We start from the raw sequence: 26,139 nt of genomic DNA, 5'->3' as shown, positions 1-26,139 counted from the left end.
TTCTCCCAAGGTGAGTAATTCCAATTTTTATGCCTTGGCTACTGAATCTGCAGTACTTGCTCTACTTGCTCTTGTAATCACAGACTATGCAGCATAAACATAGAGGTGAAGTCAAGAAAGTGGAGAATCAAGGCAATTGTTAGCAGTCCTTTCCTTCTCCCTGTTGTTTCTTTCCTCTTATTTATATTTCCCTGCCTGCCACACAAAACCCAGATGCTACTCCTTCCCACCTCATTATATATGCACAAAGTCCCACTGAGGAAGGAAAGCAAAACCTGGGGGGGGGGGGGGGCGCAGACTGGGCAGATAAAAGAACTTTGACATGATTTTGCAGTGACAGCACTTCTCACACTTATCATCCAAACCTTCTCCTTGCTGCCTTGTCTGCTTCCTTTACTATCCTCTTACCCTAACTCATGGCTTTCACTCTCACCTCAGTTATTCTTCCTTTATTTCTCCTTGTGGAGATGAAGGCAGGTGTGTGTGTGTGTGTGTGTGTGTGTGTGTGTGTGTGTGTGTGTGTGTGAATTAAATTGGATTGAAATACACTGGAATGAATGAAAGCCAGGGAGAAAGCCATTTCCCCACCATTGCAGAAACAGCTCCCCCTAGAAAGGAGATAGAATTGATGAGGACCTCAGGTAGAGTCCCAAAGCCCTATCCCTTCGACCTTCTTCCTCCCCTCCCCCAAACTGGGCTTTCCACTCTACATGACTTCTTCCCTTAAAAAAGGAAGTAGAAATGAGATGGCATCACTGTGTGCCTACACACTCTGCTCCCACTTACTTCTGCTTACTAAAGAGACAGGCTCAGCTCTGGGCCCAATAAGTGCCCACTAAAGCACCATATCATATCTCCTAAGCCCAGGCCCTTCCTTTTGCTTATTTGTTGAAATAGCAGATGGCATCTTGACTTAGGCCCTCCCAGGAAAATGGAGATGAACAATGAGGATAAGATTCAGCAGGGATCCTTTAAATAAATTGCACTGGTTTCAGATAATTTTAATGGCATATCACTTCCATTGGAACAAGTAAATAATCAGACATGTATTAAGCAAAGGGAGCCAATCATGATGACCTTGACACTTGATAAAGATAGTCAATCTAGATAAAGTTGCTTTGAGGTTTGTTTTCTGCAGTGCCTACAGTTATCCTGAAAGTCTTCAAGTATTTTTTTTGTGGGCATGGACTCCTCCCTTCTAGGACATTTTACAGGTACATTAGGGCAGCATCTCAGTTCTCAGATAAAAATGCCAACTAAAAGCAGAAATGAGGGGAAAAATTTCTACTTTAGAATAATGACAGGTTGGCAGGTTGAATGGTGGGGTAACAGGAACAAGACGAATTATCTGCTTCCGTGACACCCATTCCACTGTCGTACTCACATTAACAGCATAGGCATGACTGAGATGGAGTTTCCATTAACACGCCCATTCTGGTTCTTTCTGTTTCCTCTGTTCTCCAATACTGATCAGCTCCTTTTAAAAAATGTCCTCAGGCTGAAATTTTCCCTGCTTGACATCAATCCAAAGGTAAATTGCCTGCAAAGTTTGAGGCAAATTGTAATTGTGCTCATGTCTGCTTCACCAAGTGTACAAGCCTACTCTTCCAGTCAATTTTCATTTTGGGAATCTTCTCTACAGCCTGCTTAGAGTCACTGACAATGATTTAATAACAGACTTTTGCCTGCTTCATTGAATAACCATGAGCTACTTTTGATTTTGCTAATTTAAAAAAGGAACAGTAAACAATCCTGGCATTATTATACCAAGTTAAGTCATGTAAATAATGTATAATAAGTATTAGCAAAACATTATTTGGAATTATATTTATATCATGATTGATAGATACATATAGATAGACAGAAAGAATCATGTTAATTTGTTTATACTAGTATCTAGCTAGATCTATTTATCTCTTCATCAGTGATCAATTTAATTTTGACAAAGAGACTGGGATTTTGCTACTGAGCCTTTATATATTATTATTATTTTTTTTGCCCCTGTAGATTAACTGACTTGTATTTTTCTTTGAAAGATTATGGGTTCTACATTTAGATGGCAGGAATTGCCTAGTCTTCCTGGTTGAGAATGTCCCAAGCCACATTACTCAGGCTATAACTAAGGCTGTCTTTAACCTGGCAGGCTTGTTACCTGAAAGATGTCTTATAAGGTCATCCCAACATCAAATCCATCTTGTCTCAGGGTGGCAGACTCTCAGAGGGCTTGGATGCCCGTGTGTGAAGCCAAACTGAGGATGATTGCAAGGCAGACCAGAATACGGGAGCTAGCAAACAAGTCAGGGTGCCCGAGTGTGTGTCGTGGAGTTTCACTGAGGCTCCCCAGTGGACACAAGTGCTTCTTTGAATGGTTCCAGACCACGGCACTCTCCTCAGCCTCTCTAACCACACACGGGGTCACCTTGCCAGGATGGAAATGTTATCATTGCTGTTACTTCTTCATCTTCATTTCCTAAAGAATAAAAAGATCCTTTTGACTACATCTTGTAGGCAGAGAGTACTTTTCCTCCCTTTCAAGTCAACATGTAACGAAAATTTATAACAAAGAAATAAACGAGCCACTTAGCTTTCATCACTTGCCCCATTCTGGTCTCTTCATTCTATTTATTCTTCATTTTATTGGATATAGAAAGAGAAGGAATGAAAGAAGTCTGGATTTTTTAAAAGATGTGTTTGTTTCCACCTAATTTGATGAATGTTATTATACAAAACATTAGAAATGTGTTAAGAGGAATTATTTGTTTACACCTTAAGCTGCATGAAAAGCAATATTGCTTCAGTCTTGTTAAATCAATTACTCTCCAGGCTTTCAGGAGTTGGCAAGCAACACTGCATGCCCTCCAAAAGAGCTGAAGCTGCAGGATTATTATTTAAAACCTATATGATTCATACCTTCCAAAAAAACAAATGTAATCCCTTCTGAAATCCAGATTGGACTATTTCAATAGCAAACACATTCACTTATTATTTCTGGCACTCCCTTTCGTGTTAGGGACTCCTTTGGCCATTCAGTCAGGCCCGGCTTTCATAATGAAATCTATCCCTCAGATAAAGGAAAATAAACAGACTTGGTACCTAAGGCTAACGTGATTTTCTGAGTTTTGGAGGGCAGCAGATTGTTTATTTTTTTCAACCTGATAAGTTTCCAAGGCAAAATGATTTATCTCTGTCCAGTTCTTCTTGGGATATTCACTGGGCAAAAAGTGGATTAAGGAAGAAGTAGAGAACGGGCTCAAATATAAAGGGAAGGAACTCGAAGGGCAATACTGAAATGATGATGGCCCAACCTGATTACTGTGCATCCTCTAAAGAGAGCAAAAATCAAATTAAATTGGAGAAAAAGAAAGTGAAAAGAGAAGGAAATTGCAATATTTTGGTCTAAGGGAGATTGCATTGTAGGGTTAATAGAATTTAGATGGCAACATCATTTTTAAAAGTAGATTGGCTTATGCCTGTAATTCCTGAATGTACTGTTCTTAGGCAAGGTTTGTGTGTGTCTTTCTCTAACATGACACGAGAGAGAAAAAAATGTTCACAAATGATAATTGCCTCGTGCCAGCAGTCACATAATTTCCTTTCAAAAGAGAGCAGGGAAAAGAGCTGCTGCCAAGCCAGGCTTGCAGGCTGTGAGGCCCCAGAGCTCTCCTTTTTCTGAGGTCCCACCCACAGCCTGTCATTTCTCTCCAAGGCCTCAGTTGGGCACCTGGGAAAGCTCCCTCCTGAGCCTGAGTTGGAGGAACTGCCCAGCTGGGATTCTCCTCTTCCAACACACACTCTCCATTCACCACGACCCTATGGGTGAGGAAGCTCATCACGCTGGAGGAGGTACCCTGACCCGTCACCGAGACAAGACACACATAGACAGGTGAGCAACCCAGTAACAGTCCAAGATGAATGTGGATAAATGCCGAGTTAGTGCAGACTGGTTGTTCTCACTCTGGTATCACATCACAGTAGGCTGTCATGATCGTTGGGGAGAAAGGAGTGGAGTTGGGGCTACCATTGCTACAACAGACCTGATCCCCTGACCTGCTTTAGAGGAACAATGGCAGGCGGTGTCTGTATAGAGCTCAGAGTGCGCCAGGCCTCCCAGCAATCCCATGGGTGGAAGGTGAAGAGAATGAAGGGTACCCAGCTCTTAGAGAATCATCTACCTGAGGTACTTTGTGTCTGGTGCAAACATGAGCTGTCATTTGCATTATCCTCCCCAACTGAGAGATGAGGAAACCAAAGTTGAATGGTGGTAAGAGGTAATGGTTGGTAGGGGCTGAATTCTCACTGTGATCTGACTCTAAAGGCCATTCTCTTCACTTCTATGTCTCACTACTCTGTGACGAGTGGGCAGGTGTGTCGAGCCCGGCGGTCTCTATCAGTAGTTTTGAAGCAGAACTGCATTCAGTGCCTCAGGGGAGACTTGCAGGACGAAGTTTTAAGAGCAGTCTCCATGGAGGAAAAGAGGTGTGGGGACCTGGTTTGGGTTGAGGAGGCAGAGAGGAAGGCGGTTTAGATGGTGGAGAGGGACTGGGAGGTGGTGGATGGGACAGTTCAACTGGGTCTGATGGTTAACTGGAAAGCAGGACATTAAGGAATTTAAGCTCATGGCCCAGTCTTGCTCTTCACATCCTGCCGGGCACATGCTGCAAATTCTCCTCCTCAGGCATCCAGTTCCCACTGAGGTCTTCTTTTCATCCTTTCATAAGGCTGTTGCATGTTTACTCAGCCACAGAGCCCCAGTGCATCATGGGACCTTGACCGGTGCATCCCGCTGGAGCACTGTCCTCTCCAGGACAAATATTTCCAGGATCGGGGAACTCACTACCGTGCAGGGGAGCCCGGTTTGTTGATGGGCATCATTTCATCTGTAGAAAGCACTTCTTTATGTAACCTCTGCTGCGTGAGCCCCTCAGGTGTTTATAGGTGGCTACTCCTATGCTGAGTTTCTGCTCCAAGCCAAAGGGCCCCACTTGCCTCCATTTAAAACCTGTCCCCATAACTTCGCTTTGATGCAACTACCCCTAGTCTGTAACTCCCTGGAAATAATAGTATGGCTTTGGGAGCAAGGAGTGAGTTTACATTAACAGCTCTCTGCATACATAGAGCAGTTAAAAATGGACAGAAAAGCACTGAGAGGAAATGGAAAGTATATCACCCACACACATGCATGAAAAGTGAAACTAAAGTCAAAGCAAGCATTACCTGTCACATGAGGTGTTCCAGAAGTCTTAGTGCAAAATAACTTCACAAGTATATTTGCTAAGGTCTTACAAAACACACCATTGGAAAGTTAAATTACTTAAATGTCCATTTTTCTTATTATGATTTAGAAATGTTTAATAATTTTTTTATTGTAATATTTGTTTCAGGCAACATTGGCCATCTTTGGAGGGGAGGGATGCTGATGAGGGACAGGGGATCCCTTAGAGATGTGTGACTCCCTCGCTCACTTGCACATAAAAGGACTTTTCTTTTTCTTTTTTTTTATGAAGAAGGCTGCATTTACTAGGTGTACCAGTTAATAATGAGGATTTTGTAATCAAAGAAAACAGGATAATTTCAAGAGAAACATCAAAAGTGCTTTATTCAAAGTAATGTCCATCGCTAGCTACACATTTCCCCCATCTGTCAGGTAATTTGTGGGTACCATCCCAATTGAATTTTTCTTGTTTTGAGGCAAACCATTCAGAGGCCCAATTTTCCACTTCTTCATATGTTTTGAAGTGCTGCTCAGAAAGTGCGTGTGCCATCGATCGGAATAAGTGGTAATCTGAAGGAGCAAGTTCTGGTGAATACAGCGGGTGGGTTAATACTTCCTAGGCAAGATCTTTTAATGTGTCTTTAACTGGTTTTGAAGTGTCTGATGGTGCGTCATCATGAAGCAAAATTATTTTGCCATGTCTTCTGGCCCATTCTGGTTGTTTCATGATCAAAGCATGGTTCAAATTGACCTGGGCGTTCTTTGTCTTTCACATCGAAATAATCACTTTTAAAGCATTTAAACCAGTGTTCATAAGTATCTTGAGATGGAGCATGTTCACCATAAGCTTCCCGAAGTATACAATAACTTTCAGCAGCACTTTTCTTCAAAATAAAGTAATGAATTAAAACTACCTGCAAATGCTCTTTTTTTGGCACGAAATTAGACATTTTTAAGTGTAAAAATATCTATGATGTTAACACCTTCAGCAAATTTGACATATGAAGTTTTGAAGCTTGCTGTCAATACAAAAAAATAGCATACATATCAAATCGCATATATATCAACATATGTGTAACTCCATCTATTGAAAAAATCCTCATTATTAACCAGTACACCTAGTAAAGTATATTTTTATTGATTTTTAAGACAGGAGAGGGAGAGAGAGATAGAAACATCAATGATGAGAGAGAATCATTGATTGGCTGCCTCCTGCATGCCCCCTACTGGAGATCGAGCCCACAACCCAGGCATGTGCCCTTAACAGTAATCAAATCAGCGACCCTTCTGTCTATAGTTTGATGCTCTATGCTCTGAGCCAAACTGGCTAGGGCTAAAAGGAATTTTCCAGTGCCAGTTTGTGATTGGGAGCCAAGAGGTCAAGTTGCCCACGCCCAAACTATGCTTGAGTTCTTTCCTTTTCACTTGCTTCCATCCTCAAAGTTACCTTGTGTTCCAAGATGGCTGCTGGAGTGCTTGCTATTAAAGCTCGGCTCCATGCAAGCATTGGGAAGAAGCAGAAATCAGACACATTTCTCCTTTCTTTAAAGGAGGCTTCCCAGAATTCCTACACAACACTTTCACTTATATCCATTGGTTAAAAACAAGTCACAGCTAGAACCTGTCAACAGTGCAGCCCACTTAAAAAGTAATAGATTCCATTATCAAGAATGGAGATTGAAAGACAACTAGAGTTTCTCTTCTTCTCAACCAGTGTTACATGAGAGCACTGGCTCTCCCACATCATCACACCTTTTTTCTACCTTTGCCAGTTGACGTACTTTAAGTGGTATCATGTTGTTTTTATTTACATTACTGAAAAGGATGACCATGTATCCATGTTTATTAACTAACTAGAGGCCCAGTGCACGAAATTCATGTACAGGTAGGGTCCCTAGCAGCTGCTGGCTGCCAGCTGCTGGCCAGGGCCTTCCTTTGTTCCGCGCTTCCCCCTGGTGGTCAGCGCACATCATAGTGAGCAATCTAACTCCTGGTCGGTCGAACTCCTGAGGGGACACTTTGCATATTAGGCTTTTATATATATAGATGTATTTGTAGTCTTCTCTGATAAGTTGCTACTGATATCAATAGTCTATTTTTAATTATTTTTCATCTCTTTCTTATTGATTATTGAATCCTTTATGTATTAGAAATATAAACCAGCCAATACAGTGTGGCACAGTGTATCTTTTTCATTTGAATATGTTTTTGTTAAATACTTATTGTATGTTGTACATTTTAATTGGCATAAATTATATGTCTATATCTATATCTATATCTATATCTATATCTATATCTATATCTATATCTATATCTATATCTATATCTATATCTATATCTATTTATATCTATAATTCTGTTTCTTACTCGCTTCACTCAGGTCTACAATTTTAAGGTCCTTCCCTGATGTTCCATGTGTATTTGGTCCATTGTTTCTAATTTCTGCTCCATCCTCTTGGTGTGTGTCTAATGTTTCACCAGTCCACTCTGCTAGCAATGGACACTCTCCCAGCAATGGACAATGGGAATTGGGATTGTTCCCATTACAAACAACACTGCATCCACTTATGGATCTGTGTGAGATGGATTTCATTGCTTTATAATGAAGAGCTTCTGTTCAACAAAGACTGACATAGATAAAGTTAACAGATGACAAAGAGGAAAATGATATTTGTGGTGCCTAAACTAACAAGGGATTAATATCTAGAATACACAGGAACCTTCTCAAATCAAGAAGACAAATACAGAAAACCAATAGAAATTGGGCAAAGAATATAAACTGGCATTTTATAAGCATTTTATGAAAATGGAAACCCAAAAAACTAACAATTATTTGAAAAGATATTCAAATTCATTAGTAAGCCAACAAATGTATGTCTTATGAGAATGACAAAAAAACAGAAACCAGATAATGTCAGGTATTGGTGTGGATTTGCAAACATGGAACCCTTCATGCCAGCAGGAGAGTAAACTGTGGTCAAATTAAGTGCACACACACTCCTGACCCCAAAATTCCACTCTTCTACCAGCACTTTTATAGTTTGGGTTTTGTTTATTTTTAGCACATAAATATTTAATCCATCTGGATTTATTTTGTTGTAGTGGGTAAGTACTGAGCAATATTTATTTTCCGCAAATGTTTGGCCAGTTGACAAAACACTTTTGAATAATACCACCTTTCCCTCACTGTCACTTTATCATTTACTAATTTTTTATAGATTCCTGGGTCCATTTCGAAGTGTTAGGTTTCTAAAGAGCAGATTTTGGGGCTGCCAAGCAGTGACCCATTTGGAGAACGTTTAATCACTCCTGTGTTTTGTGATTTGATGTCAAGAGCCATGAACTAACTACAGATACAAAGAAAAAAACAGTCACTAAAACCAAGGGCTGTTTTTCCTGGTACTTATAAACTCCTGTTGTATGGAACTTTGTTTTCTGGCTGATATTCTTAAATGAGCCCTTTCTCACATTCCCCCCTCCTTCCTGGTCTCCAACCTTCTGGTAGCATCTTTTACTTCTATTTCTTTGACAGATGTTAAATTTTTATCCTCTCTCTCTTCTCTCTTCCCTCTCTCTCTTACTAACCCATCCCCAAACTTAATCCTGTTTCAAAAAGAAAGTTTAAAGTCTTGAATATAGTTTGGAAATCAGAAAACCTCTCTGGAGATTAGCAATTTAGCAATTTGGAGATTTCACTCAGCCCAAATACCAGTAAAAAAACAAAGAAAAAACAAAAAAAACAAAAACAAAAAAAACCCCTTCGGAATTGAAGTGCCTCTTTGTTACACTATGGCAAGCCTGGTGGCACTCATGTGCGTTCTCCTAGCATGAGGCTCTCCCTGCACAGGCTCAGTGCAATGATCAGAAAGAAGACGCCTGGCCACTGAGGGCTAAACACTTGAGAAGCAGCCCTGCCAGAGTGACTCAGTGGTTGAGCATTAACCTATGAACCAGGAGGCCGCTGGTTGGATTCCTGGGCAGGGCACATGCCCAGGGTTGCAGGCTTGATCTCCAGTAGGGAGTGTGCAGGAGGCAGCTGACCAATGATTCTCTCTTTCATTATGGATGTTTCTATCTCTCTCTCCCTCTCCCTTCTTCTCTGAAATCAATAAAAATATATTCAAAAACACACAAAAAAAAACCCCACAAAAAAAACACAAAAAACAAAAGAACTAGAGGAACAGCCCAGACACCTAAAAACCAGCTTCACATCAGGGAGATCAAGTCACATATCAAGGCTGCAAAAAGCGTGCTCTGCTCGAAGAGTGTCAGTCACTTTAGTTCTAAAAGACACAGACAGCACTTAAAGGCTGTCAATCATGCCCTATAAAAGAAGGCAAGTAACTTTTAACATATGAATTGCCAGCATTTTCCAAGTAAATTAAATAGAATTTTTTGATGTAAAAATTATTATTTCCCAGATTTGGCCAGTTCTTTTCCATGAGAATGTTTGGAATAGCATTGTCTGTCAGATAAAAAGAAAAAAAGATTAAATAGACCTATTAAAGCAGAAAGGAAAAGATCTGGTCCCTTGATGGTAATGTTCCATAGTCAACTTGAAGACTGACAATGTGCTAGACTAGGAAGCTGTCCTGCTGGGGAAAGTCAACAACCAAATTGCACTGTCCAATACAGCAACCACGAGACACATGGGCTATTTAAGTTAAAGTAAAATTCAATAAAACTAGTTTTAGTCACACTGGCCACATTCCAAATGCTCAATAACTCCATGTGGCAAAGTGGCTACTGTATTGAACAGCAAATATATAGTACATTTTCATTATCACACTGAGTTCTATTGGGCACCACTGATTCCAGCCGTGGGCAAACTACGGCCCGTGGGCCGGATCCGGCCCGTTTGAAATGAATAAAACTAAAAAAAAAAAAAGACCGTACCCTTTTATGTAATGATGTTTACTTTGAATTTATATTAGTTCACACAAACACTCCATCCATGCTTCTGTTCCGGCCCTCCGGTCCAGTTTAAGAACCCATTGTGGCCCTCGAGTCAAAAAGTTTGCCCACCCCTGGATTAGACCCATGTTACTCAACATATGGCAGTAGGCCAGCAGCACAGACATCACCCAGAAGCTGAGCGGCGTCATGGGTGTGGGGCCCAGAGCTTAGAAGGGTTCTGCTCTTGGTTTAATGCTTTGTTGTCGCCATCTTGGAATTGATAATGACTTTTGAGCAAGGGGTGCTGTATTTTTATTTGCACAGAGCCCCACAAATTATGTAGCCAATCCTGCATGGAGCTTGTTACAAATGCAAAACATCTGGCCCACCCCACACCTGCGGAGTCAGAACCTGAATTTTAATAAGATGCTCCTCCTGCACACTGAATTTTATGGACATTAAACTTTGAGAAACAGGATCTAGAAGAGCAGTCCTTAAGCTTTTTAAAATATGGAACTTTTTCTTTAAATTGATAAAAATAAAATTTACACAGAGCCAAATATATAAAACAGACCAAAATAATTACACCCAAAAGTACAATTTATATAGTCATTGTTAAATAACATCTGGTTAATTTGGGGTTCCTAGGGTTCTGTGGAAGAGCTTGAACACCTCTACTCTAGAATCCCTTGGTTGGAGATAGTTTACAATGTTGAAGCAGCCCCAATCCTATACCTAAGGAGAACTGGCAAACTCCGGGTAAGCCAAGTCTCTTGGAACAAGGAGACAAATTGGAACCATGGTAACCATAGTATGATGCAATCTTTGTAGGTGATCTTGGCCAAGGAGTATTCAAGCTCCTCCCACTTTGTGCTAGGCACTTCGTTACATCACCTCGTTTAAACGTCACAGCTCAATAAAGGAGGTGCTGGCATTAACCACACCCTACACATGAGTAAGTGAGGCTTAGGCTAAGTAACTTATCTAAGCAAAGGCAAGATTTGAACCCAGGTTCAGAACTGGAATTAGGATGGGATGAGGGAAGCACTCTCCTTGGGTGCAAAATTTGAGAGGCAAAATCTCAGTAATCAAGATAAAGAATATTTGAATTTGATTTTTTTAAGTTTAAATTAAAACCATCCATGAAGAGCAAACTATTCTCATCCTATCTAATCATAGACAAACATGGTAATTGACTGTACCTTTGCTATGACTCCCATTGGCTAATCAGCACGATATGCAAATTAACTGCCAACAAAGATGGCGGCTAATTTGCATACTGCAGGCAGGCTGGGACAGCTCCATCCCGCCTGCCCCACCGCCATCTGGGCCTGCTATTTCCGACCCGGGGTGGTGGGGCGGGACAGCGCCATCCCGCCTACCCTGCCACCATCTGGGCCTGCTATCTGCGACCCAGGGTGGCAGGCGTCTGTGTGCGACCCGACCCCAGGTGGCTGGGCAGTGCAGCAGCAATCGGCCAGCCTGCCTGGGCATCCGGTGTGCGACCTGACCTGGGATGGTGCCCCCAACCCCTGGATCAGTCCTGTTGTGTGCTCAACCCGGGGAGGCGGGGCAGGCACCGAGGGATCGGGCCTGCCATCTGCCACCCAGGGCGTGGGCCTAAGCCAGCAGGTGGTTATCTCCTGAGGGGTCCCAGACTGTGAGAGGGCACAAGTGGGGCTGAGGGACACCCCCGCCACTCACCACCCCCGCCAGTGCACAAATTTTTGTGCACCGGGCCTCTAGTCTATGTATAAAAGCTTAAGCGACCGTTATGACCAGATAACAAGCCAGTAGCTATGACGTGCACTGACCACCAGGGGCAGATGCTCAACACAGGAGCTGCCCCCTGATGGTCAGTGCACTTTTAGATAAAGGCAGATTATTGTTGGTTTATGACCCTGTATTATTGTGCAACAGGAACAGTCGTTTCCTCTCAGCCCATGTTCCCAGCACTGGGCATTGCACAGCCACCGAGTTGAGGAAGGCTGGCAACAGTGCATGAACAGACTGGTCAATGCAGACTTTAGCTCTAGTCATGATTTCTTATTTTAGAGATTTTTACTTTTACCAATTTGGCCACCCTAAGAGAGGATGATTTGATAAATGTAGATAGGGGCCACATTTTTCCTTCTGCCTCAAGCTCCAATGTGTATTGCCACTACCCAGGTCCATCAGATTACAGATCCTGGGTTGAAAACCTGCCTGTGCCTACACCAGTGGTCTCTGTCCTGGCTGCACATTAAAATCAAACATCCCCACACTGGGACCAATCCCCAGAGTCCCCTTTCATTTGTCTGGGTAGTTCAGAATGAGGCCTGGAATTAGGTTTGTTGTAAAACGTCCCAGTTCATTCTAACGCAAGCATGTCAAACTCAAAGACTAACATGGGCCAAATAAACAAAGTTTAGGTATATGTGGGCCACACAAAAACAAAAGCTTCAATTTTCATAGAAATGTAGGTTTATTTCAATAGAGACATGTTGAATACAAAGGGCTGAAATAAATGAGTAATCATTAACAAAATAATAGAAAATTTTATTAAAAATTAATATTTTTTCTTGAACATTAACTTACCAGACACTGAATAACTACACAAAATAATAAGCATTAAGCAAATAAAACTATTTTTCTTGGTCTCCAAAAGTGAAATATTTCCTGTTGTGCATACCAAACAAGTCAGTCCAAGACTAATGACATGGAATTGGCTGCTAAAATGTTTGCTGCTAGTATTAGTGGCAAGAAATGGTGCACCTGTGGGTAAGGCATGTAAGGGAAATGAATGCAACATGATTATAGTAATCAGTCATTAGCGAATGTTGTTCATTATTAATAACTAGAGGCCCAGTGCACGAATTCGTGCATGGGTGGGTTCCCTCAGCCTGGTCTGTGATCGGGGCAATTGGGGCCATCTCGCCCAGTTCTCATCAGGGCTGGCCAGTGGTGGGGAGGGACCGTGGGAGGTTGGCTGTGGGAGCACACTGACCACCCGGGGGCAGCTCCTGCATTAAGCATCTGCCCCCTGGTGGTCAGTGCACATCATAGTGACCAGTCCATTGGCCGTTAGGCCGACCGGGTGTAACAGTTGCTTAGGCTTTTAAATATATAGATTATGTATAACAGGGTATTGTAAAAATTAAGTTATGGATTTTTTATTAAAACATTTCTTACATACTGTTGTATTGACTGGGCTGCAAAAATATTTGTTGTGGGCCGCTTGTTCTAATGTGTGGCCAAGGTTGACAGGTACTTTGCTACACTGTACTGCCTCCCGTGGAGGATGACAGGAGCCCAGCACATAAAACGACATTCTCCCTGAGCTTTCTGTGAGGTGAGGTCAGCTGGAAAACACTCTCTCTTTCAGATTGGAGTAAGAATCGTAGAATCTTAGATCTAGTTGTTGCCTTAGGAGTCATAGATTGTTGAGCTAAAAGGACCTCTAATCAGATTGCCAATGCTACTGATGAAAAACAGAGGCTCAGAAAGGTAATGAGTGGTGGAGAGACGGGAGCAACAAAATCCCAGAACTCAGCCAAGCTCTTCAAGGCACCCATCAGAGAAAAAACACTTCCTTCTCTCACCAAAAAGAAATGAAAGCAGCTCCCCACGTCAGTAGATTACCCCAAGTCATAAGAATTATAGTAAAATTTGTCTGTTTAATTCAGCATCTTAAAACATTTTTCAGAATAAACTTAATTAATCTGAATCCCAATTGTTAAAGTGATAACCAACAGGCCGAGTGTTTTGTTTGATCGGTGCTGTTTTAAAAAGTTGACCGGACATTTAAACGTTGAGAGAGTTCACATAAAATTTTAGAGAATGTACTTCTCTTGAAAGCTTGGGATATTAGGCAAGTGGACCTGCATTCCTGTCCATAACAAGTGGCCGAGCTGGGTCACTGCGGCCCATCGAAAGCAGTCCCAGCGCTCCCCTTTCTGTCACAGCCCCCACTACTTCCAGTCGCATCCATGCTCTAGGCTGGCTAAATGTCACTGCAAAATTTAAAACGAAAGTTGACATCTCATAAATGCCAGAATCCTCCACCCAGTCTGTTTCATGCATTTACATCAACTACTTGGCCCTAGTAGCATTTGAATCTGCAACTCCTGATCATGTTGTCATAGTTCACCATAATTCGCCATACGCTGGGGCAGAAAGAGCAACTCCTCTGCTCACTTCTGAGTGGAGAAGCTGCCCGGGCTGGTGGGGACTGGAGGAGGGGCCTTGACAAAGAGCGGAGGGGGCTGGATCTTTTATTCTTCAGTTTCTGACCACATGGCTTCGTTTTAGTCATCGCGACACACCACAGACTGTCAGAGTTTTTCCTTAGGAATCTCCACTCCATCAAGAATCTTCTTTCTTCTCGTTAATTTGTGCTATTCTCCCGTCTCAGAACATCCTCCGTCTTCATCTGAAGTCCATTTGTTCTTCCAGGCTCAGCCTCCTGGATGACTCTGATCCGTGTGGTTCTCTCCCTTCTCAGAAATTCCTATGACATCAAGTCAGTAGAGAAACCATATGCTCTTTTGATTTCTCCAGAACAGAGAACACGCTCCTTCCGTTTGCCTGCTTGTAATGTTTGAATCTCCCTAACACCCAGGATGATGCTGAACAAACAGGATCATCTCAACAGACCCTGTACTTTAAAAAAAAAATTATTGTTGATACTATTACAGATGCTTCTCATCACTCCCCCACCCTTTGCCCCCACTCTTCTGGCCTTCACCACACTGTTGTCTGTGACCATGGCTATGCATACATGTCCTTTGGCTAATCTCTTCACCTTCTTTATTGCAGTCCCTCCTCACGCCCTCCCTCTGACATCTGTCAGTTTGTCCCATGTATCCATGCCTCTGTTTCCATTTTGTCCGTCACTTTCTTTTGTTCATTAGATTCCACATATAAGTGAGATCATATGGTACTTGTCTTTCACGGTCTGGCTTATTTCGCTTGGCATAATAATCTCCAGGTCCATCCATGCTACCGCAAAGGATATGATCCTATGCTTTGACTCAGCGTTCCCTCTGCTTTCCTCTGCCTATCAGAGCAGGTGATGCAGATCCTACTTTTAGCCACTAGAGGGCGATCGTCCACACGCATCTTGCGCTGCCCATGTTCCCAGCTGCACAGATTACTAGAGCCTCTGGAAGTAGGGCAGGCTCATTTATTTCCTCTCCAACACAGCCTCAGGCCGCTAGAGCCTCTGACGCCAGGGTCCCTGCCGTGCAAACAGCAGAATGAAAACACTGCAAATAAGAAAGGTCACTGCATCTGCTCTGCACATTTATTTCTCACCTGAAATCTCCGCTTCACTAGCAACGTCCCAGCTCAGGCTCCGAATATTTTCCCCAGCTCAGTATTCCAGCAGGAGGGAAAATACATCTGTGACTACTGCGCACATGTGTGTGTATGTGTTTACAGATTATTACATCAGATTCATGGCCCAGGATTGTGTCAAGGAAGGTTTCCATCCATCCTCCCGGCCCTCAGTCCCTGGGAAGTTCCTGATTAGGACCCTGATGCTCCAACTCTGCTCTGCTTTGGCTGCTGTTGTTTTCCACAAATAACAAGACTGACCTTTTAAAACAGGCCCTATCAAATTGCAGCAGCCTTAAGGCAGAGGCAGCGGTCAGGTTTTATCTGAGAGATTTGTTGAGCCCAAAGTAACAATATGAAGGGAGCACTGTAGGTCTGGAAATGGGACCGATGCCACGAGGGTAGGAAGCGCAGAAGGGCAGGTAGGTACCTAAGGTAAGACTAATCACGCATGCCCATGGGCCCACCATGGTGTCACGTTGGTACTGCGGACGATGATGCTGGCACTGGTTGAGTCAGAGGGACAGCAAGGGCTTGGCAAGGGCATATGTTTGTCAGACGTTCACACGGATTTCCAGGCACTGGGAAGAAAGCTTGCCTAGAGCTCAGCTTGGACTAGTGAAGACCTGGACTCAAAAGCCCTAAGCACAAGCTTCCTGGCCCGGACTAATATGTTGCAAGGTCATCTCACTGGCAGCTTCTAAGAAGCATTCAGATCTACTGGCAAACTTTACGTGTCTATTTCATCCATCACCAACACCACCATCAAAAGGATGCACTTATTAATAGAGGTGGCATAGCATCTCTGAAGCCAGACTCCCTGAGTGGAGATTACAGTTCTGACATTTATTTGCCAGAACTTAAACTCGCTACCTCAGTTTTTCACCTGTAAAATAGGACTAATAATAGTACCCACCTCAGTGGATTACTCTGAAGATTAAATGAGTTACTCTCTCTATATAAAAGGCCAATATGCAAAGGGTCCCCTCGGGCGGGAGTTCCACCAACTGGGCTTGCTATGACAAGCACTGACCACCAGGGGGTGGCGCAGAATGAAGGAAAGCCCCGGCTGGGGGCTGGCAGACAGGGAAGGGAGGTGGGGAAGGGAGGCCCCAGCCCGCAACCGGCAGCCAGCAGCCGCTAGGGAACCTACCAGTACAGAACTCAATAGCAGAGTTAGTATTGTTAAAATGGCCATATTGCCCAAAGTGGGCTACAGGGTCAGTGCAATCCCTATAAAATTGCAATGAGTTGTTTGTTAATCCTCACCCTGGGCATATTTTCCCATTGAATTTTAGAGAGAGTGGAAGGGAGGAGGAAGAGACAGAGAGAAACATTGATGTGAGAGAGACACAATGATTGGTTGCCTCCCACACACACCCAGATAAGGGTTGGAGATTGAGCCTGCAACCGAGGTACATGCCCTTGACCAGGAATTGAACCTGGGACCCTTCACTCTATCCACTGAGCCGAACTGGCTAGGTCTCTCTCTCTCTCTCTCTCTCTCTCTCTCTCTCTCTCTCTCTCTCTCTCTTTCTTCTTTCCTTCCTTCCTTCCTTCCTTCCTTCCTTCCTTCCTTCCTTCTTCCTTTCTTTTTAATTTTTTTTCCTTTTTAATCCTCACCCAATGATATTTTTCCATTGATTTTTAGGGAGAGTGGAAGAGAGAGTGAAAGACAGAGAGAAACATCAATGTGCGAGAAACACATCAATTGTTTGTCTACTGCAGGAGCCCTGACCAGGGCCTGGGCTGAGGAGGAGCCTGCAACCAAGGTACGTGTCCTTGACAGGAATTAAACCGGGGGAATCTTTGGTTCATAGGCTGATGCTCTATCCACTAAGCCAAACTGGCTAGGGCTTTTTTTTTTTTTTTTTTTTTAGAAGTAGTAGAAAAATATATTCTAAAATTCATATGGGATCTCAAGGTACCATGAATAGCCAAAACAATCTTGAAACAACAAAGTTGGAGAGCTCATCCTTCCTGATTCCAAAACTTAGTTCAAAACCACAGTAATCAAAACACTATTGTACTGACATATAGAGCATCAATGAAATAGAATAGAGAGCCCAGAATAAACTCTCACATTATGTTCAAATGCTTTTGGACAAGATGGCAAGACTATTCAATGGGGAAAGGGCAGTCTTTTCAACAAATGGTGTGGGAAAACTAGATATCCACATGATGAAGAGTGAAGTTGAAGCCTTATCTTATACCATATACCAAAATTAATTAAAAACAGATTGAAGAACTAAGCATAAGAGCTAAAATTTAAGGTAAAAGCTTCATTACATTGGATTTGGTGATGATTTCTTGGATATGACACCCAAAGTCCAAGCAACAAAAGAAAAAACAGATAAATTAGACTACATCAAAATTAAAAACTGTGCATCCAAGGAGACAGCCCACAGAATGAAAAGACAACCCACAGAATTAGAGGAAATATTTCAAATCATATATCTGATAAGGGTATAATATGCAGAATATATAAGGAACTCCTACAACTCAGCAATAACAACAACAAACCTGATTTAAAAGAGGGCAAATAACTTGAATAGACATTTATCCAAAGATGATACAATAGCCAACAAGCACATGAGAAGATGTTCAACATTGCAATCATTAGGAAAATGTAAATCAAGACCATAATGAGATAATTCGCACCCATTAGGATGGCTACTGTAAAAAATAATGATAACAAGTGTTTGTGAGGATGTGAAGAAATTGGAACCTTCATGTGATGCTGGTGGGAATGTAAAAATGATGCAGCCACTATAGAAAACAGTATGGCAGTTCCTCAAACAATTAAAAGTAAAATTACAGTATAAACCAGCAATTGCATTTCTGGGTATGTATACCCAAAAGAATTGAAAGCAGGGTCTCGAAGAAATATTTGTACACTTATGTTCATAGCAACATTATTCAAGATAGTCAAAACCTAGAAGGAAGCAACCGAAGTATTCATAGATAAATGGATAAACAAAATGTTATATGTACATACATGGAATATTATTCAGGCTTTAAAAAGAAGGAAATTCTGACACGTGCTCCAGCACGGATAAACCTTAAAAGCATTGTGCAAAGTGAAATAAAACAGTCACAAAAGTACAAATACTGTATGACTACACTTATATGAGGTACCTAGAGTAGTCATGTTCCTAAAGGAAGAAAGTAGAACAGTGGTTTCCAGGGGTTGGAGGGAAGGAAGAACAGGGAGTTCTTATTTAATGGGTAGAGAGTTTCCATTTTGCAAAATGACGGGTTCTGGTGATGGATGGTGGTGATGATTGCACAACGCTGTGAATGTGACTTAATGTCGCTAACTGAATACTTAAAAATAGTTAAGATAGTAAATTTTATGTTATATATATTTTACCACAAGTTAAAAAAACATGGATAAGAAAATATTCAAGTATTCATTCATTCAACAACTATTCCTGAAAGAATGACATGTGCCAAGCACTGTGTGGAATGCAATGGTGAGAAAAATAGATAGTCCTGCCCTAATGAGGGTTATATTCTAGTGGGGACAGAGGCAATAAAAATATAAACAGAGAAATGGACAAAGTAGTTTAGATACTACAGAGAACTAAGGGAAGTTAGCAGGGTGATGTGATAGTGAATGACTTAAAGGCTGGGGTTTACCTAAGATGGAATGATCAAACAAAACAAGTCTGAAAGACTGACATGTGAGCTAAGATCTGAAAGACAAAAAGAATAAACATGCAAAGAGCCAGATTACAGGTGCAAAGGCCTCGAGTTAGGAAAGTGATTAAAAAATTCAGGTAACAGAAAGAGGACCTGGGACTGGAGCATAAAGAATTAGGGGAGAATGGGAAAGGATGGGCTTGGAGAGCCAGGCCACGGCTACTTCATGTGAGGCTTTGTTCACTGGACTAAGTTGTGTAGATTTTACTCTGCATGATCCAATCGATTTTTTAAAATGTGTGTGTGTGGGGGGGGCGGGGGGCGCGGGGGGCGGTTGGAGAGTGAAAGCAGTGAGACCAGGGAGGAAATGAGAGGTGATGGCAGCTTTCAGACATGTTTTGCTTGATCATTCCATCTTAGATAAACCCCAGCCTTTAAGTCATTCACTATCACATCACCCTGCTAACGTCCCTTAGGTCTCCGTAGTATCTAAACTACCGTGTCTATTTCTCTGTTTTTATTTTTATTGCCTGTGTTCCCACTAGAATGTAGCCCTCATTAGGGCAGGACTATCTATTTTTCTCACCATTGCATTCCACACAGCGCTTGGTGATGGCAGCTAAAGTGGAAGCAGCAGACATGGAGTGAAGTGGATGGATTTTAGATAGATTTTTGAGTTAAAACACAGGATTGCTGATAGTCTGATCTGACAGTGGAGGTTGAGGGGAAGGAAGAAATTAATCATTATTTCTAGGTTTTCTTGACATGAGTGGGTGGTGGTGGTATTTACCAAGACAGTGAAAGAAGCAGACTGGGCCAGAAGAGTTAGATTTTGTACATGTTACATTTAATGTGAATATTAAATGTGCGAATGGAAATGTCAAATAGGCATTTGTATATACAAAGGAGAGGGCAGGCCTGGGAACATAAACCTGGGAGTCATCAGCGAATACATATCTAGAGCCAAAAGCCTGGTTGCTATTCTAGGGAGAGATCATGTTCTGGATGTTTTACGTGGCCGTTTGCCTGGAATAGAGAGTGTGTTTGAGCCCCTTAGTAAGGCGGTCTCGCAGCAGCTTCCCATTGGAGCAACTCCTCTCTCCGGGCTCACATGTGCAGGGCCAGGTTCTATCAGACATTGAAGAAGAGGGAGAATTGCAGGGGTCTAGGGGTTTTTCTCTTTCCACTTCTTCCAAGTTTTTATTCAGGGAGCAAGTTTTTCAGTGAAGGCCAAACACAAGTTAATTGACTTGCTTTCTTCGTTCCCACTTGGAGCATAGCACGGGATAGAAATTATGGGAAGCAGAAGAGAGAAGTAAGTGTGAGTCCTTCCTGTTAGAAATTTAACTACAGTGGTTCCCTCCTTATCCATGGGGGCTATGTTCCAAGACCCCAGTGGATGCCTGAAACCTCGCAGAGTACTGGACTCTACATATACTATGTTTTTTCCTATACATACATATATATGATAAACTTTAATATCTTTTTTAATTAAACCTTTATTATTGAACTATTACACATGTCCCCTTTTCCCTCCATTGACCCCTTCTAGCTAGCCCCCGCCCACTGCCCCAGGTCTTCACCAATCTAGTTCTTTGGTTGATCTCTTCCCATCCTAATTTCTAAAGTAGGCAATTTCACGGATAAAATGTTCTTTCTTACCATAGAGCTTAGTAACTTTATCATATGATTTTTTTCCTTTTCTTATTAAGTCAAGAACTTTCACTTTTTCACTTAAAGGAAGCACTTTATGGCTTCTCTTTGGCATATTTAAATCATAGATAACACTACTCTTGCGCTTTCGGGCCATTATGAAGTAAAATAAGGGTTACTTGAACACAAGCACTGCAATACCGCCACCGTCTATCTAATCACCAAGATGGTTACCAAGTGACTAACAGGTGGGATGTGTGTAGTGTGAAGATGCTGGACAAAGGGATGATTCACGTCCTGGGTGGAACAGAGTGGGATGGTGCAAGATTTCATCATGTTACCCAGAATGACATGCAATGTAAAACTTACGGATTGTTTCTTTCTGGAATTTTCCATTTAATGTTTTTGAATCACAGTTGACCATGGATAACTGAAACATCAGAAAGTAAAACTGTAGATAAGGGTTGACTATTATATTCAGAAAAAAGAAAATTAATGAAAAAGTTAAATAATCATAGGTAAGGCATTATATGGGTTCAGTGCAGTAAAGGGGAACCACCCATTTTGAGAGAGAGAGAGAGAGAGAGAGAGAGAGAGAGAGAGAGAGAGAGAGAGAGAACTAGGTGCATAAGAAATTGTGGAAGGATTCAACAGTTGACTCTGAACTGGCCCTCATGACCAACTCCAATTACATTTCAGAACTGACCACCAGGGAACTGGCAACTCTGAAGGCACCACCAGATCTGCTGAGCTCAAGAACTCACTTTGACAAGCTGCCAAAGACAACCTAGAATCAGGAAGCTGCCAGCATTGTGCCACTAAGGACATTGCCTCTCAACACTCATAAAACAATGGGATCTGGACCACAGACCAGCCATGCCTTACCCTACACCACGCCTCCTGCACACAACTCTCAGTACTCAGGAACGGACATGGACTATTGTAGATGAAATATTTAGCATCTCCACAACCCTTTTTGCCATTTGAAAACAGCCAGGTCAAGGAGATTGTTTCTATCTCACTGTCGCCTTTCAAGTTCAGCTCAGGTTCACCCACTTGTCAGAACCTATTGCCTGTCCTGAATCCTAGTGGCAGCAGAGTCAGGGAAATGTACTGTTCCGCTCTCTCACCTCTGAGGTTCAGGGAGGGGCCTTAGGAGAGCTTCTCAACTGGGGGTGAGTTTGCTCTCCCTTTCCTGGCCTTGAGACATTTGGCAATGCCTGGAGACACTGCTGGTTGTCACAACTGGGAGGTGGGTACTACTGGTGTCTAGTGAGTAGAGGCCAGAGTTATTACTAAACATCTTACGATACACAAGCCAGCCCCCACAACAAAGAATCGTCTGGCTTAAAATGGCTGAGGTTGAGAAACTGTGCTACAGAAAGAGAGTGAAAGAGAGATTGACTAAACAAAACCACCGTGTCCAGCAACGGAGAAGGGCCCAGATTCATTATACAAATCATTAGTCTCAAAGTGGTTTCTATGTTTTTTGTTTGTTTGTTTGTTTTTAAAGAAAGTCCATTAGAAGCTGGAGTAGTTAGAGAATTTTTCACAAATGATGTGAGGCTGGAATTGCATTCTAAAGATGGTTAAGAATTGTATATGCTGAGACAGTAGCAAAGATGATGAGTGTGAGGAAGGGAAAGTAACCTAAGGCTGGAAGTTAGGAATGAAAAGGCATGTTTATAAGGAAAAGGGAAGATCAGCCTGATGTTATGAAGTTTCAAAATAGGTGTTTAAACAGGTGGTGTCAGATTGTGAAGAGCTTTGAACATCTGGCTGAAAAGTTTGAACTGTAGCGTGGTGGAGCGGAAAGGCTTAGGAAGGCGGCAAAAGCAAGTTTGGTCCTGACTCCTCCACATCCTGGAGTGAAATCCTGGAAACATTTCTTAGCTTTTCCAGGGTGCAGTCTCCTCTGCCAGAGATACTATTACAGCCTTCGGTGGTTTACATAAGCTCAGTGTGTACAGGACCCTGTTCCTTTTTTGTCCTTTTGATAATAGGGACCTGTTGGGCCTTGCATATTCCCCAACTTAAAAAGAAATCAGACAATTCTGTAGCCTACAAGCCGATCTCTCAATGCAACCCCAGCCTTGTAGTCAAAAGCCAAGTAAAATAGTGAGTGGAACCATGTGGCATTTTGTTATGTTTGGGGAACTACTTTTATTAATTTACTAGAGGAGTGGTGCACAAACATTTGTGCACTGGTGGGGGGGGGGGGAGTGTGTATCCCTTAGCCCCACTTGTGCCCTCTCACAGTCTGGGACCCCTCGGGAGATAACGACATGCTGGCTTAGGCCAGCTCCCGGGTGGCAGAGGGCAGGCCCAATCCCTAGGTGCAGTCCCTGGTCAGGCTCAGAAGCAGGGCCGATTGGGGAGTTGGGGCACCGCCCCCTGTTACACTCAAGGCAGGGTCGATGGGGAGGTTGCAGCGCCACCCCCTGTCATGCACAGAGCAGGGCCCATCAGGGGGGTTGGGGGGGCGCACCCTGTCACACACAGAGCAGGGCTGGTCAGGGGATTGGGGAGCTCCCACCTGTCACACACAGAGTAGGGCTGATAGGGGAGTTGGGGCACTGCCCCCTGTCACACACAGAGCAGGGTGGATCAGGGGGTTGGGGCGCCGCCCCTTGTCACCCACAGAGCCACAGGGCGATCAGGGGGTTTGGGTGGTGCCCCCTGTCACGCTGCTCCAGGGGCCAGGAAGCCTCGCAGCTCCGCTGATCCTGGGTTCGGGAGGCCTTGCGGCTCCGCTGATCCCAGTGCTGGGAGGCATATTACCCTTTTACTATATAGGATAGAGGCCTGGTGCACAGGTGGGGGACGGCTGGTTTGCCATGAAGGGTGTCCTGGATCAGGGTGGGGGTCCCGCTTGGGTGCCTGGCCAGCCTGGATGAGGGGATGATGGCTGTTTGCAGCTGGTCACACCCCCTTCAGGGTGGGGGTCCCCACTGGGGTGCCTGGCCAGTCTGGGTGAGGGGCTGAGGGCCGTTTTCAGGCTGGCGGGTGACTGAAGCTCCCAACCTCTCCTTTTTTTTTTTTTTTAATTCTGGGATTTATTTACCTTCTATGGCTGTCACCAGAGCTGAGAGCCGGCTTTAGCTCTGAGGCTCGGCTCCAGCTCTGAGGCTTTGACTTCTGAAAGCAGGTATCTGGGGTTGTTTGGGTTCTATAATTGAAACACTGTTCCAACTCCAGCTCGGCCAGCTGGCTGAAAGCATGGGGTTTGTTTAGCTTCTATAATTGCAACATAGTTGCTTAGAGTGCAAGCTCAGAGCCCAGCAGTGGCAGGCGGGGAACCTTGGCTTCCTCCTTCACTGGAGCAAGCAAGCCTCCTGTTCGTTTCCGCTACCTGGCTGCTGGCTGCCATCTTGGTTGGCAGTTAATTTGCATATCACCCTGATTAGCCGATAGGAAACATGTCGGAGGTATGCTTAATTACCATGTTTGTCTATTATTAAATAAGATAAAGCACAACTTAAATAATTTGTATATGTAGGATCATACAAGTATTACGCTCTGGTTAAGACTATATGTACAAGTATTATGCTGTATTCTAGACTGTCCATGTACAAAGTGATGTAGTGACACGATCATGATAACAAGTGCTCCCAACAGCTGTCTCAATTTATTGATTTATTTTGTTCGTGGAGACATTGCTTGACTCTACTCTGTTTGACAAGCTAACTTTTTAAAATTGTGGTAAAATAGACAACATAAAATTCACAATTTTAACGGTTTTAAGGTGTAAAATTCAGTGGTATTTAGTACATTCATAATGCTGTGCAGCCATGACTACAGTCAAGTTTCAGAACATTCTTATCACCAAACCCACACCCATACTCATTAATCAGTTGCTCCCCATTTCCACCTATCCTCTAGCCCAGCCATGGGCAAACTACGGCCCGCGGGCCATGGCCCGTTTGAAATGAATAAAACTAAAAAAAAAAAGACCGTACCCTTTTATGTAATAATGTTTACTTTGAATTTATATTAGTTCACACAAACACTCCATCCATGCTTTTGTTCCGGCCCTCCGGTCCAGTTTAAGAACCCACTGTGGCCCTCGAGTCAAAAAGTTTCCCCACCCCTGCTCTAGCCCTTGGCAACCACTAATCTGCTTTTGTCTCTTTGCACTTGCCTATTCTGTATATTTCAAGTAAATGGAATTATATATGTGTGGCCCTTTGTGTCTGGCTTTCTCACTCAGCATAATGTCTTCAAGGTTCATCCATGTTCTGGCATGATCAGCACTTCACTCCTTTTATGGCTAAAGGGAGTCCATTGCATGGATCTACCACATGGTGTTTACTGATTCATCAGCTGGTGGACATTTGGGTTGTTCCCACTGTTTGGCTATTGTGGATAGTACTGCTATGGACATTCACTTCAGGTTTTGTTTGAACAACTGTTCTATGTTTAACTTATTGATGAGACACAGAATTTTTTCCACAGCATCTGTACCATTTTACATCCCCACCAGTAATGTATTAAGGGTTCTAAATTCTCCATATTTTTGTTAACAATTGTTATTTTCCTTTTTTTTTTGGTCATAGCCATCTTAATGGGTATGAAGTGGTACATCTTGTGGCTTTCATTCACATTTTCCTAATGACTAACGACATTGAACATATTTCCATGTGGTTCTTGGCCTCAGTGTACTACTTTTAGGAGATGTGTCTATTCAAGTCCTTTATCCATTTTTGAGTGGTTTATTTGTTGTGGCATTGTAAGAGTCCTTTATATGTCCTGGATATTAACCCTTGTCAGATATATGATTCGTTGGAATTTTCTCCCATCTTGTAGGTTGTCTTTTCACTCTGTCAATGTTATATTTTTATGCACATAAGTTTTTCATTTTAACAAAGTCCAATTTATCTATTCTTATTGTTGTTTCTTGTGCTTTTGGTGTCATATCTAAGAAACCATTGCCAAATCCAAAGTCATAAAATTTTACCCCTGTGTTTCCTTCCAAGGGATTTATAGTTTTAGCTCTTATATTTTGGTCTTTGATCCATTTTGAATCACAGTGTCTTTTGAGCCACCTGCCTTCTATGGAACCCTAATCCACATGTTGCCCCACCAACCTCCTATCTCAGCCTCTTCAAACAAATGTCTGCTCACCATTTTCCTACAATGATCTACTTAGGCCTTCTTCTCTGGTCATGCTCCATTCTTCTGAGATATCTTTCTAAAAGTTCCCCCACCAAAATCTTCTTTCATCAAAGCCCCTTCAAATATCCAGCTCTGTGTGCTATTAGCAGCGGGAAAGCATTGAATAAATTGACGGACACTTAGAATTCAGAACAGCTGGTCAATGAAAGTTTTTGCCTTGTCTAAGAATAGTAAATTTTACTAGGGGGGATTTTAAAAAATGGACTTTATTTTTTTAGAGTTTTATGTTCACGGCAAAATTG

General features: G+C 42.7%; 1 long non-coding RNA gene across 1 annotated transcript in view; it reads left to right on the top strand.

Moving 5' to 3' along the window:
- The window catches only part of LOC132230748 (uncharacterized), a 54,893-nt gene extending 31,989 nt beyond the window's left edge, over positions 1-22,904 (top strand). Inside the window, exons 2-3 of the long non-coding RNA XR_009451928.1 lie at positions 17,076-17,196; positions 21,422-22,904. This is a non-coding gene — a long non-coding RNA (uncharacterized LOC132230748). The remainder of the gene's footprint in view (positions 1-17,075; positions 17,197-21,421) is intronic.
- The last annotated feature ends 3,235 nt before the right edge of the window (positions 22,905-26,139 follow it).

The sequence above is a fragment of the Myotis daubentonii genome, chromosome 3 (assembly GCF_963259705.1).
Source record: "Myotis daubentonii chromosome 3, mMyoDau2.1, whole genome shotgun sequence".
NCBI classification, from domain to species: domain Eukaryota; kingdom Metazoa; phylum Chordata; class Mammalia; order Chiroptera; family Vespertilionidae; genus Myotis; species Myotis daubentonii.
This window is presented reverse-complemented; position numbering and strand designations above follow the sequence as displayed.